Source organism: Scyliorhinus torazame, chromosome 2 (assembly GCF_047496885.1).
Source record: "Scyliorhinus torazame isolate Kashiwa2021f chromosome 2, sScyTor2.1, whole genome shotgun sequence".
NCBI lineage: Eukaryota > Metazoa > Chordata > Chondrichthyes > Carcharhiniformes > Scyliorhinidae > Scyliorhinus > Scyliorhinus torazame.
Window position 1 is genome coordinate 95,789,686 of NC_092708.1, and position 14,973 is coordinate 95,804,658.

General features: G+C 45.6%; 1 protein-coding gene and 1 long non-coding RNA gene across 5 annotated transcripts in view; one reads left to right on the forward strand and one right to left on the reverse strand.

Moving 5' to 3' along the window:
• Window positions 1–14,973, reverse strand: part of LOC140389792 (sodium-driven chloride bicarbonate exchanger-like) — a 548,473-nt gene that overhangs the window by 359,062 nt on the left and 174,438 nt on the right. The window lies entirely within an intron of this gene.
• LOC140389837 (uncharacterized) overlaps window positions 12,941–14,973 on the forward strand; it is an 85,162-nt gene continuing 83,129 nt past the window's right edge. The window contains exon 1 of the long non-coding RNA XR_011934491.1: window positions 12,941–13,016. This is a non-coding gene — a long non-coding RNA (uncharacterized lncRNA). The remainder of the gene's footprint in view (window positions 13,017–14,973) is intronic.

A 14,973-nucleotide genomic window follows, 5' to 3' on the forward strand; every position in this document is an offset into this window, starting at 1 on the left:
AATTTGAAGACATACGGGAGCTAGTCAATCTTTAATGGTAAGAGATGATGAGTTATGTAGTTTGGGAAGAATGTTACCAGCAAGGGTGGTAATATGTGGAATTCAGGGTGAGAGGAGTAGTGTTCCATTATATAAGGTAAGGTTGGAAAGTCCAGTGAATTGTGGTGAAGTGGTAGTAGGAGTAATAGAGAAACTATCTTGTCCAGGAATACAGTTTATCTTGGGTAATGATATAGCTGGATTGCAGGTGGGAGTGATGCCTACTGTGGTTGGTAAGTCAGTGGAAAATCAGACAACTGAAGTGTTGAAGTGTGAATATCCTGGGATTTTTCCGGATTCTGTAGTAACAAGGTCGCAAAGTCACAGGTTAAGACAAGAGGAGAAATCAAAGAGTGAAGATCAAGTTGAAGTGCAATTATCAGAAACGATTTTTGATCGGATGGTTGAAAAAGAACAAGAACAGGTGGAGGATGAGGCAGATGTTTTTAGTCAAGGAAAATTGGCGGAGTTACAACAAAAAGATGTCGAAATAAAATGGATGTATCAGAAAGCATATACGGAAGAGGAATCTGAGTGTATACCAGAGTGTCATTACCGTAAAAGTGATGTCTTGATGCGAAAATGGAGACCTTTACATATGCAGGCAGATGAAAAGTGGGCAGAAGTTCATCAAGTAGTATTGTCGGTAGGGTATAGAAAGGAGGTGTTGCGAGTTGCACATGAGGTACCAGTGGGAGGTCATTTGGGAATAAGGAAACCTCAAGCTAAAATCCAGAAACATTTTTATTGGCCTGGACCACATAAAGATGTAGTTAAATTTTGTCCATCATGTCACACATGTCAAGTGATATAGAAACCAGCACCCTTAGTGCCCATTCCAGCATTTGAGGAACCTTTTACAAGGGTCCTAATTGATTGCGTAGGACCGCTTCCTAAAATGAAAAGGGGGAATCAATATCTTTTGACTATAATGGATGTGTCTACTAGGTTTCCAGAGGCTATTCCAGTCCGTAATATTACAGCTAAAAAGATTGTGGAGGAATTACTTAAATTCTTTACTAGATATGGACTACCCACAGAAATACAATCGGATCAAGGATCAAATTTTACCTCGAGGTTATTCAAAGAAGTTATGGATAGCTTAGGAATAAAACAATTTAAATCAACTGCATACCGTTCAAAATGGCAGGGAACATTAGAAAGGTGGCATCAGACATTAAAGACAATGTTGAGGGCTTATTGTCACGATTATCCAGACGATTGGGATAAAGGGATTTCATTCGTACTGTTTGCAATTAGGGAAGCACCTAATGAGTCAACCAAATTTAGTCCTTTTGAACTAATTTTTGGTCATGAAGTAAGAGGACCACTTAAATTCAATAAGGAAAAATTGGTGAGTGAGAAATCGGAACTTACATTATTGAATTACGTGTCAAATTTTAGGGAACGATTAAATAGAGGAGGTGAATTGGCTAGCCAACATTTGAAAGTTGCACAAAATATGATGAAACGGGTCACGGACAAGAAATCCAATGTTTATAGTTTTGCCAGTGGAGATAAAGTTTTAGTGTTGTTACCAGTGGTAGGTGAACCTTTAAATGCTAGGTTTTGTGGACCTTATCAGATTGAAAGGAAATTAAGTGAGGTGAATTCTGTGGTATTAACACCAGATAGAAGGAAGACTCACTGAGTGTGTCATGTGAATATGCTTAAAAGGTACTTTGAAAGGGAAAGAGAGAAAAAGGAGGGGGTTTTAATGGTTCTAACTCAAAGTGACGAACCAAATCCAGATGACTGTGAATTTGACATACCTCAAATTAAATTGGAAAACGAGGATGTTCTTAAAAATTGGGATAAGTTGTTGAGTTACCTTCCAGAGGAAATCGGACTGACCTGAAAGAGTTACTGATATCACGTGACAAGTTTGTAGAGATAAATTGGGAAGTACTAAAATGGCTATACATGATGTAGATGTGGGAAATGCTGTTCCAATCAAACAACATCCATATAGACTTAACCCTTTAAAATTGGCACAGGTAAACAAAGAGATTGAGAGTATGCTTTAAAATGGCATAATTGAAGGGTTGCAGCCAATGGAGCTCACCCATAGTGATGGTACCTAAACCAGACGGTACCCAACGGTTGTGTGTGGACTATAGAAAGGTTAATGCAGTTACAAGAACGGACTCTTATCCTATCCCACGTTTGGAGGATTGCATTGAGAAAGTGGGACAATCAGTTTTTATTTCTAAACTGGATTTACTTAAAGCTTACTGGCAGGTACCTTTATCCGAAAGGGGGGGGGAAGGAGATTTCAGCTTTTTTGACTCCAAATGGTATATACCAATTCAAAGTTATGCAATTTGGCATGAAAAATGCCCCAGCCACATTTCAACGGTTAACGAACAAAGTCATTTCAGGATTACCCAATTGTGCGGTATACATCGACGATCTGGTAATTTTCAGCCAGACATGGACCGAACATTTGAAACATCTGATGGAGTTATTCGATCGACTTCAGGAGGCGGGTTTGGTGATAAACCTAGCCAAAAGTGAATTTAGAAAGGTCCAAGTCACTTTCCTTGGCCATACAATTGGACAGGGTCGAATGGTCCCACGGGATGTGAAAACAAATGTTATTGGGGAGTTTCCGATACCCTCAACATGACGGGAAATAATGCGATTTCTTGGTATGAGTGGATTTTACCGGAAATCTGTACCCAATTTTAGGAGTGCAGTTGCTCCACTGATGGACTTGCTCAAGCGTAACAAATTCCAGTGGACAGCGGAGTGTCAACAGGCATTTGACGGCCTGAAGGCTGTGTTAACCACTGCTCCTGTGTTAGCCATCCCAAATTATAATTCAAAGGAGGAGAAATCATTCAAAGTGGCGGTTGATGCGAATGATGTGGGCGTAGGTGCGGTGCTACCACAAGACGACGATGAAGGGCTAGAGCGGCCTATTGGTTATTTTTCAAAGAAATTGAATTCTCACCAGAAAAGGTATTCCACGATTCTTTACCCAGAGAGTAGTGGGGGCATGGAATCTTTACCCAGAGAGTAGTGGGGGCATGGAATGCACTGCCTGTGGAAGTAGTTGAGTCGGAAACATTAGGGACCTTCAAGCAGCTATTGGATAGGTACATGGATTACGGTTAAATGATATAGTGTAGATTTATTTGTTCTCAAGGGCAGCACGGTAGCATTGTGGATAGCACAATTGCTTCACAGCTCCAGGGTCCCAGGTTCGATTCCGGCTTGGGTCACTGACTGTGCGGAGTCTGCACGTCCTCCCCGTGTCTGCGTGGGTTTCCTCCGGGTGCTCCGGTTTCCTCCCACAATCCAAAGATGTGCAGGTTAGGTGAATTGGCCAATGATAAATTGCCCTTAATGTCCAAATTGCCCTTGGTGTTGGGTGAAGGTGTTGAGTTTGGGTAGGGTGCTCTTTCCAAGAGCCGGTGCAGACTCAAAGGGCCGAATGGCCTCCTTCTGCACTGTAAATTCAATGATAATCTATGATTAATCTAGGACAAAGGTTCGGCACAACATCGTGGGCCGAAGGGCCTGTTCTGTGCTGTATTTTCTATGTTCTATGTTCTATGATTGAGAAGGAGACTTTTAGATTGGTGCTGGCTGTGTAACATTTTCACATTAATGTGACCAGCAATCCGTCTGACACCGTTATGTATACTGATCATAATCCGTTGACGTTTTTGGAGAGTTTCCAGAATAACAATACAAGGCTGTTTCGCTGGAGTTATTGTTGCAGCCATTTCATTTAAAAATAGTACATGCGGTGGGACGAGAAAATGTGATAGCCAATGCTTTGTCACGAATGTGATGAACGGAAGCAGTTTCAGTTGGAGGAAGAAGAACAAAAACAAAATGGACTATATTATTATTCCTGTTTGCATGTGTTGTCTTTTGAAACAAAAAAGTATATTTACTGTGTACATTTCTTAAAGAATGGTGAAAAGGTGAAAAATGAAACCATCTTGAAATTGATGGTTTATTTATTTTTTCTTGGGGGGATGTGTCATGTGAGAGTACCTTTAAGAAATGGGTGTTTATCAGTGATGTCAGAGTGTGGGTGAAGCTGGGCTGTCTGTCAGCTTTTTACTTTTGTTTTAGGCTGTTTGCTGCAGGGTGTGTTTTAGTTTCATTTTCAGAGCTGGATAGCTGCAGTCACAGCCAGAAGGTGTATGAATCTCTCTCTGTAATTTAAAGACTGTAAATCGATCCTGGTGATTTAAAACTAATAACAGTAATGACTTTAACCTGATGTGCTTCTGGTAAAAGGTGTTTTAAGCCTTATGGATGTTAAAAGGAAAGCTTAAAGGATTACTTAGTGTTGTATTCTTTGGGGGTTGTATTTGAATTAATGGTTGTTAAGATGTTCACTGTATGTTTTAAAAAGGTTAACTTGAGTTCGTAGAATAAAAATTGTTTTGCTATAAAAAAAATACTTTTCCATTTCTGCTGTACCACACCTGTAATGTGGGTCGTGTGCTCCCCATACCACAATCTATTAAAAGTTGTGGGTCAGGTGAACCCCATGATACACGTTGGGGTTCTCTAAACCCTGGCCCATAACACTGTGCTTCTTACATTACAACAGTAACTGTTCTGCAAAAATACTTAATGGGCCGTGAAGAACTTTGAAACATCCTGTGGTCGTGAAAGACTCTATATAAATGCAAGTGATTCTTTCTTTCATATCATGGTCACTGCGTGGATACCCACAATGTATACAATCAGGGAACTATAGCCCAGATCTTTGCTCCCGAGGCAAGTAGCACAAGAGGGAAAATTTCCCGGCTCACCACATTCCCCTCAGGGAAACACTCCCTTCTTCGCTCCTGAATGCAGATCGGAAGTAACCACAGGTGCTGCCGATTGCGGAAGATGGTAGGTTAAAAAGCCCAGCTCAGTTCTCTGGGACTTCCACCCAGTTGTTTGCCCACGTTTGAGGTCCTCTAACCCTCACCCTCGTATTCACTCAACCCTCCCCCGCCTACTCCTATCCAAGAAAACCCATGCCCCAACTACCCTCAATGGCCTTTTATACGCTCCATGCCAACTCATTTCCTCTAACCACCCAATGGCCCTTTATAGCCCCATGCTAACTTATTGCCAACTCATGCCAACCAGCACAGTAGCACAGTGGTGAGCACTGTAGCTTCACAGTGCCAGGGTCCCAGGTTCGATTCCCGACTTGGGTCACTGTCTGTGCGGAGTCTGCACATTCTCCCCGTGTCTGCATGGGTTTCCTCCGGGTACTCCAGTTTCCTCCCACAAGTCCCAAAAGACGTGCTGTTAGGTAATTTGGACATCCTGAATTCTCCCTCTGTGTACTCGAACAGGCGCTGGAATGTGGCGACCATAGGCTTTTCACAGTAACTTCATTGCAGTGTTAATGTAAGCCTACTTGTGAGAATAAAGATTATTATCTCTTAGCTCACCCATAAAGTCATAGAACCATAGAACCATACAGCACAAAAAAGGCCCTTCGGCCCAGCGCATCTGCACCGATCAAAAACAACCACCTAATCATTCTACTCCCATTTTTTAGTACTTGGCCCACAGCCCTGGGATCGCAAATGCACATCTCAATACTTCATAAATGGTATGAGGTTCTCAGTCTCCATAACGCTTTTAGGCAGCGAATTCCAACCCCCCCCACCCCCCCCTCCCCATCCTCTGGGTAAAAATGCTTTATCTCATATCCCATCTAAACCTCCTGCACCCTTACTGTAAATCTATGCCCCCAGGTCACTCCCCCCTCCACTGTGCTGCCATGCAGCTTCCACTATCTCTGCAGACATTTCTCCTAATATCCTAGGATGTAGGCAATCAGGTCAAAGGACGTGCCAGCTTTTCATCCCATTAGTTTTCCGTGAATATTCTCTCCACTGATAGTGATTGTATTAACTTCCTCTCTCCATTTTGCCTCTTGATTTTCTATAATTCTTCAGAGGTATTTTTAATGTCTTATACTTGTTATAACCAGGTGAGGAAGGATAGGATGGCTTCACTCTTTTCCCACAGCTTGTTTGACCTTAATAGGTACTAAATAAGAAGGGTGTGCTTGCCAATTCAATGAGTGTTTAATATGCTGTGACTGTAAAGACACACAGACAGGATTCTTTGAGATTCTTTTTGAAACAAGAGATTATAGTTTAAACTCGGCATAAGTAAAATAATAAAAATGCCTCAGCCCTCACGCACACTCCGAGATTCACACGCACACACAAAGAAATAAAGAGTGGGAAGTTGGATTAAGCAATTTAAACTCAAGTAAATTTAAAGGAATTATATGGATTTTGAAGATAATAATAATCGTTTACTGTCACAAGTAGGCTTCAATGAAGTTACTGTGAAAAGCCCCTAGCCCCAAGATTGGGGACTTGGTTGGCTTTGGGCTGAACTTGGTGGTTCTACTTGGTTCAGCACGAGAGAATGATGATGGCCAATTTTTATTTTCTTCTGGAGACAGCAGCTACTAGGTTGATTCTTTATTCTATTTATGGTCAAACAGCAGACAGGGCTCAAAACGTTCAAGTTGATGAAGAGAAAGAGTGGGGCTCACTCAAGATCTTGCTCCTTCAATTTCATATTTGCTTGTGCTAGTCTGCAGAAAAAAAGATTTGCTTAAACATAAAAAGGGTTAGTGGACTTGTCAAATAATCCTCTCTCTAACTGTCCAGTGATCCAAATGGAGTCATGGCTATTGGATTCTAGTTCCCTGGCTTAAGGGACTAGATTACATCTGAGCATCATGTCTAATAGTTTTCCCCCACCCAGTTGTCTGGGTGACTATCAGGATGCTTCGCTAATGCGGTAGGAGATGGATCCCATTCAAACTACTTCAAGGAAATTGTTCCTCATGAGGCTTTGTAAGCAGGTTGTCTCCATTTCAATGGTACAGTAATGCAAATATTCAGCCAGCTTTGAAACTGCAATTTCAAGTCATTAGAATGTGGCTTTAGTCTTTTTAAAATCCAATCAGTGGTGTCCAGCATGTAAGTTCATACAGCATAGCTTCGTAACATATTGGGAAGCTATATAAAAAATACGCATTGAAAGTCTTTGACATTTCTTTGTTCCCCGTTATTAATTCCCAAGGGAATTCTAAGGGACCAACGCTTACTTTAGCTACTTTTTTCCTTTTCATAATTTGTAAAACTGTCTGATTTTATATTTCCTTCTAGTTTTTTCTCAAACTCTAATTTCTCCTGCTTTATTATTTGTTAGTCATCCTTTGCTAGTTTCTCAAATTTTCCCAATCTCCTTGGCTACCATTAATCAATACAGCATTGTACAATTTTCTTATAATTTGACACCATCCTTACAGCCACTAATAGTGCATCCTTCTTGAAGAGCCTTCCTTTCTCAATTGATTTATTGGGTTGGTTTAGCACAGGGCTAAAATCGCTGGCTTTGAAAGCAGACCAAGGCAGGCCAGCAGCACGGTTCAATTCCCGCACCAGCCTCCCCGAACAGGTGCCAGAATGTGGCGACTAGGGGCTTTTCACAGTAACTTCATTTGAAGCCTACTTGTGACAATAAGCGATTTTCATTTCATTTGAATTAGGTTATTGTGAGATATCAAAGCAAAGAAAGTAGAAGGAATTAAAATACAGATCATCCATGGTCTAACTGAAGAGAAGAAGAGGCTCATGGAGCTGAATAGTCTTTTCGTGTTCCTATATTCCTAAGTTTATGAAGGGTTACGGATCAAAGATGCAGTAACGTATCTGATGTACAAATCAATCATGACTAAATGGCCTCTATGTCCATCAATCTCCATCAGAAGCAACGGAAGATGAAAAAATAGCTCAAAAGAAAGATATTAAGCGGCTTCAGGAGGTAAGCATTTAGTGAACAATGTCGTCCCCAAAATCTGTGTCAATTCTAATGGAGTGGAGGAAAACTAGAAAGAGGTAAAGACAGCTATCATCTCAAGCTGTGAAAAAAGCATCATCTACAAGACTGGTTCAACGGGAACAACCACACCATCCAAGACCTCATTGGCAAGATGGGGAAAGCTCTTCATGCCTGATAAAATGACATAACCAGCAAGGCAAAGAGGACAGCTCATCAATTAGCCACGGCGGAGATACAAAGAAGAACGAAGGAAATCAAGAACCAATGGCGGGCTGAGAAAGCCAAGGAGCTGCAACTCCTCGCTGACAAGCATGACAGCCAGGGTTTCTTCAGTGTTACAAGGCAATATATGGATCTAGGACCCAAGGCCTCAAACCAATGCAGAGTAAGGACAGAACCCTCTTGAGTGAGAGAAAACATTGGTCTTTGGTGGAGAGAACACTTCAAAGAACTTCTAAACCATGATTCAACCATATGTGAGTGTTTGAGGAAATCCCCGAACTTCCCATCAAAGATGATCTTGGACTCCCACCAAGCGTTGACACAGTTAAAGCCGCCATTAAACACACGAAGAATGGAAAAGCCACAGGAACGGATGGGATCCTAGCGGATATTTTCCAGCTTGGAGAAAAGAGATTACCTGTCACCTCAATTAGCTGTTCCTGAAAATCTGGTTAAAGTCCAACAGGTTTGTTTCAAATCACTAGCTTTTGGAGCACTCCACCTTACTCAGCAAACTACCCAGCCTTCAGAACAGTGCAGTAAACTACCCAGCCTTCAGAACAGCACAGCAAACTACCCAGCCTTCAGAATAGCGACCACGACACCACACAACCCTGTCATGGCAATCTCTGCAAGACGTGCCAGATCATCGACATGGGTACCACCATTGCACGTGAGAATACCACCCATCAGGTATGTGGTACATACTCGCGCGACTCAGCCAACGTTGTCTACCTCATATGCTGCAGGAAAGGATGTCCCGAAGCGTGGTACATTGGCGAGACCATGCAGACGCTGTGACAACGGATGAACGGACATTGCGCGACAATCACCAGGCAGGAATGTTCCCTTCCAGTCGGGGAACACTTCAGCAGTCAAGGGCATTCAGCCTCTGATCTCCGGTTAAGCGTTCTCCAAGGCAGCCTTCAGGACGCGCGACAACGCAAAATCGCCGAGCAGAAACGTATAGCCAAGTTGCGCACATATGAGTATGGCCTCAACCAGGACTTTGGATTCATGTCGCATTACATTCATCCCCCACTATCTGGCCTGGGCTTGCGAAATCCTATCAACTGTCCTGCCTTGAGACAATTCACACCTCTTTAACCTGGGGTTACCGCTATCTCTGGATCTGTAAAGACTTAATAACCTGCAAATACTCACATTCAAAGCATTGTCTTGCATCTTTGACTTTGTCCATATATATGTTTCTGGAACATACCTCTTCATTCACCTGAGGAAGGAGCAGTGCTCCGAAAGCTAGTGATTTGAAACAAACCTGTTGGACTTTAACCTGGTGTTGTAAGACTGTCTTACTGTGCTCACCCCAGTCCAACGCCGGCATCTCCACATCATGAAAATCTGGAACAGAGAAGAAATTCCTGCCAATCTCAGGGATGCCACCATCTTGATAAAGAGACAAAGCAGACTGTGGGAACTACCAAGGAATCTCGCTACTCTTCATCGCCAGGAAGATCATCGCCTGAATGCTCGCTAGCCGCCTTCTCCCAGTCGATAAGGAAATCCTTCCGGAAGGCCAGTGTGGCTTCCGACCAAACTGTGAAACAGTGAACAAGGTTTTCATTGCTCAGCAACTTCAGAAGAAATGCCAGGAGAAACATCAACCACTTTACATGGCCTTCAGCAATCTGAAGAAGGCTTTTGATTCAGTCAATCGGAAAGTAAAGCACGGTCGCATAGTGGTTAGCACAATGGCTTCACAGCGCCAGGATACCAGGTTCGATTCCCGGCTTTGGTCACTGTCTGTGCGGAGTCTGCACGTTCTCCCGTGTCTGCGTGGGTTTCCTCCGGGTGCTCCGGTTTCCTCCCACAGTCCAAAGATGTACGGGGTAGGTGGATTGGCTATGCTAAATTGCCCTTTTAGTGTCCAAAAAAGGTAAGGTGGGGTTACGGGGATAGGGTGGAAGTGCAGGGATAGGGTTGAGGTGTGGGCTTAGGTAGGGTGCTCTTTCCAAGGGCCAGTGCAGACTCGATGGGCAGAATGGCCTCCTTCTGCACTGTAAATTCTGTGATTCTGTGAAGTGCTATGGAAGACCCTGTTAAAGGACAGCTGTCCAGAGAATTTCATCAACATCCTCTGACTCCTCCACAACAAGATGCCTGTAACAGCCCTCACCGACAGAAGTAAGGCAGAAACCTTGAAGGTCAAGACTGGAGTCAAGCAGGGATGTATCATCGCCCCCTCTCTTTTCTCCATCTTCATCGCCACCATACTTCACCTCGTCAAGTGCAAGCTTCCCAGTGGAGTGAACATTGTCTAGAGGATGGACGGAAAACGTTTCAACATCAACTGGTTAAAATCCAAGAAGAAAATTGCATTGACATCGCTCTTGGAACTTCAGTACACAGATGGCATTGCCATCTCCACTCTCTCAGAAGAGAATCTCCAAGCCATGTTTGTCAGCTTTGCAGAAGCATACTGAAGAATCTGTCTCAGCCTCAACCTCAAGATGACTCAAGTCTTTTACCAACCTTCCCCAGGACAAGTTCCAGTCAATCCCTCCATCAAGAAACCCTACGAAGCGTGGAACATTTCCCATACCTGGGGAGCCACCAATCCTCAAATCGCTGCGGGGATCCAACATAGTGTCCAATCCGCGGCACCTCCTTTGGATGCCGAAGGGCCTCCTTCGCCTAAGGATGAGAGTGTTTGAAGACTGCAACATCGGTGCTGACGCCAAGATCCTCAGGTACAAGACAGTCATCCTCCCAACTCCTCTACACGGTTACGAAATTTGGACTACGTACAGACGCCACCTCAAGTTGCTGGAGAGGTACAATCAACACCGTCCGATATGGATTCTCCGCTTGCTGGGAGAACAGGCATACTAACTTCAGCCTCCTTGAAGGAGCCAAGAGCACCAACATCGAGGCCATGTTCATCTGAAACCAACTGCGCTGGGCCGGCCATGCTCTTAGGATGTCAGAGTCCTGGCTGCCAAAGCAAATCTTCTTTGCCCAGCTCAAGAAGGTTTCTGGACAAGAGGAGGAAAAAGCAAGCGCTTCAATGATACGCTGAATGTTTAACTCAAGAAATGGAACATAGTCCTCAACACCTGGGAGACCCTTGCTCAGAAGAACCTACTTGGAGTAGCCTCCTGATTCAAGGGAAACAATTCTTCAAAGACACCCGATGGCAAGAGGAGGCCAGGAAAATTAGCCTGAGAAAGGAATACCAGTGATCTAGAGTCGAATGACAGAATTTACAGTGCAGGAGACCAGTCGGCCCATCGAGTCTGCACCAGCCCTTGGAAAGGGCACCCGACCTAAGCCCACGCCTCCACCCTACCCCCGTAATCCACCAACCCCACCTAACCCTTTTGGACACGAAGGGCATTTTAGCATGGCCAATCCATCGAACCTGCACATCTTTGGACTGTGGGAGGAAACCGGAGCACCCAGAGGAAACCCACGCAGACACGGGAAGAACGTGCAGACTCCTCACAGACAGTGACCCAAGCCGGCAATCAAACCTGGGACCCTGGAGCTGTGAAGGAACTGTGCTAACCACTGTGCTGCCGTGCTGCCCGTAGGACTGATCTCACCTCCCGGAAACACCTGTCAAGAGCGCGGTCGAAGATAGGGCTCTAGGATCGGGCTCATCAGCCATGCAAGGACCCACAACCAGTAACTCGGAGTTTCTTAGATGGATAATCATTCTCGTTAGTGTGTGATCACTGAAGAAAAGAAGAATGGTGAAATACATCCGAGTGACTGAATGGCCTATTCCTGTTGCAGTAAATGTATATAACTACTTGAAATCAATAGTATGTGGCAAAGGATACCATCGCCCATGCTCCCTATTCTCTGGGATGCGATCATATACAAAACTATTATTGCATTCTAGCACAGTAAATCATTGTTCAGGATTTTCCGGCATCATTGTGGTAGGGTCTGTGGCGGAAAATTAAGTGGCCTGGCCAAGTGTCCATTGACTTTTGGCAAGACTGGGTGAACCTGGTGGCAGATGGGCCAGAAACTCCCACCCATTGTGAATATGTTTGCCCAAGGGATCGCCAAACACAAGAGGCGGGATTCTCCGACGCCCCGCCGGGGGGGGGCGGAGTGATTCTCCGGGCCCCGATGGGCCGAGTGGCCCCCCCGGTTTCAGCCGGTCTTGCCGGCGTGTATTACACAAGGTCTATACAGGCGGGACCTGGCTCTGAGGGCGGCCTGCGGAGTCCTCGGGGGGGCGCGGGGGTTCCAGCCCCAGGGAAGGCCCCCACGGTGGCCTGACCCACGATCGGGGCCCACCGCTCTGCGGGCAGGCCTGTGCCGTGGGGGCACTCTTTCCCTCCGCGCTGGCCTCTGTAAAGCTCCGCCATGGCTGGCGCGGGGAAGAAACCCACTGCGCATGGGGAGGGATCACGCCAGCGGTTTTGCGCATGCGCCAGAACACGCTGGCACTCCCGCGTATGCGCCAACTCGTGCCAGCCGGCGGAGGCCCTTCGGCGCCGGTTGGCGCAGCACCAATCGCTCCAGCGCCGGCCTAGCCTCCGGAAGTGCGGAGCATTCTGCAACTTCCGGGCGGCCCGACGCCAGAGTGGATCACGCCACTCTTTGGCACCAGTACGGCCCGCCTGCCGGTTGGGGAAGAATCCCGGCCAAGGTGATCAAGGAGTAGCCCTCTCAACCTAAGTTCAAATCGTGACATCACAGTGCAAATCTCATCCTCACAATGAGTATCACAGTAAAATCAGACATCATGATAGGTTTGTAACTTGGGTGAAACAAAATAACTCAAGAAAGAAAAAGGAGTAAGAGTAGACCATATGGACATTGAGAGCCTGCTCTGCCATTCAATATGATCATATCTGATGTGACGATTGGAGGATTTTAGAAATATTGTCTTCTTAAATATTGGGACAAGAGTTAAAAGTCTGGAGGTATAATGTGTTTGATTGCAATGGTCATGTTTTTGAAAAGGACTTTGTATTGCTTCTAGTAAATAGCAGGTGAAATTGACTAGAAGGTGGGTTGACTGGAGAGGTCCCTGGGGAGTTAATGTGCTTTTGCAGCCTGCAGATATCATGGGCGCGATCTAACGGCCACATTGCGCCCAGAAAGCAGTGCGGCCAGTAGATGCCAGGAGATCCCTCTGTCGGGATACACCTGGCTCACCATGCTTCGTGAGATCTGGTGTGGTCTCAAAGCACAAAGAAAATTACAGCACAGCAACCGGCTCTTCGGCCCTCCAAGCTTGCGCCGACCATGCTGCCCATCAAACCTAAAACCTTCTACACTTCCGGGGTGTCCTCTATTCCCATCCGATTGAACTATTTGTCAAGATGCCCCTTAAACCTCACTATCGTACCTGCTTCCTGTTCGCCCTGGCAATTGAATCACTAGCGATCACCCTATGAGATGAGAGAGGCATCCGAAGAAGAGGCAGAGAGCACAGAATCTCACTCTATGAGGATGACCTGCTCCTCTACCTCTCAGACCCGCAGAACGGTATGAAGGAAATCATGAAGCTCCTGGAGGTGTTCGGGGCTAGAAACGCAACCTGGGTGAACCTGAACGGGGGATGGACGGAACTGGAGGGTCTACCTTCAAACTAGCCCAATACAAATTCTGCTACATGGGGATCCAGATAGCCCACGGCTGGACATGGATCCACCAGTGGAATCTGACCAGTCTGGCGGAGGAAGTCAAGATATAGGATGCACTCCCGCTCGCCCTGGCAGGGAGGGTGCAGACGATTACGATGAATGTACTGCCAAGGTTCCGCTTCCTGTTTAGTTCCTTCCGATCTTCATCACCAAGGCCTTTTCCAAAGAATAGATAAAATGATTATGGTGTTTGTGTTGGGGCGGGGGGGGGGGAATTCAAGAAGCCCCTGGACTACACTGTAGAGGAGAAGAAACATGGGCGGCCTGGCCCTTCTGAACCTGCAATACTACCACTGGGCAGCCACAGCCAAAAGAGTAAGAGGATGGATAACTTAGTAGCCGATCAGGGAGTTGTTGAAAACGGAGGAGGTCTGCTTTACAGGAATCACCCTCCGAGCCCCAGCCACGACAGCGCTCCCATCTCCTCCTCCTCTCCTCCCCCATCTCAATCTGCAGTAACCACAAATTCCCAACAGCCACGCTAGACGCCACTTTTAAGAAGTGGATTCAGGACGGGCAGACGCTAGCGAACAGGGACTTTTACATGGGGGTCAGACGTGCAACCCTCGACGAGCTGACGGAGAGACTGGAGCTGCCAAATGGACAGGAGTTCCGACATTTACAAATCGAAAGATTTCTCCGCAAGGAGAAGACAAAGTATCCGAGGGGCCTGCGGGACACAATGTTGGAGGAACTGCTGGACGCGGATAGTATGGAGAAGGGGAACTGTGGGGTAATTTACGGTTGACTTTTAGAAAGGGCGACGAACTAGGGGCGGAAGTAGCGTGGGGACTCTGGAGCGAAGCACTAAGTAGGGTCAACTCCACATCCTCCTGCACACAGCTAAGCCTCATGCAGTTTAAAGTGGCGCAGAGTACACCTAACCAGAACCCGAATGAATAGATTCTTCCCGGAGACAGTGACAGGGAGGCCCGGCCAACCACGCCCACATGTTCTGGGTGTAATTGTAAAATGTTCTTTTCAGTTGTGAAGTTAAGTTTACTATTATATTCATCATAAAGTTTGTTTTAGAAATAACAAAGCCCTATTTTTTCCTGCAATCACTCCTGGAGTAAATCATTCTTTCCTCACAGTCTTGAAATAAACTAAAATCTTGGGGTTTTGGTCCAGTATCCTAGCCACTGTTGGAGGTCTGGTCTGGGATCGTAATACTGATATTGGGTGTCAAGCTCCTTTCACTGACGTGTCAAACCATGACATCACAAGTCAA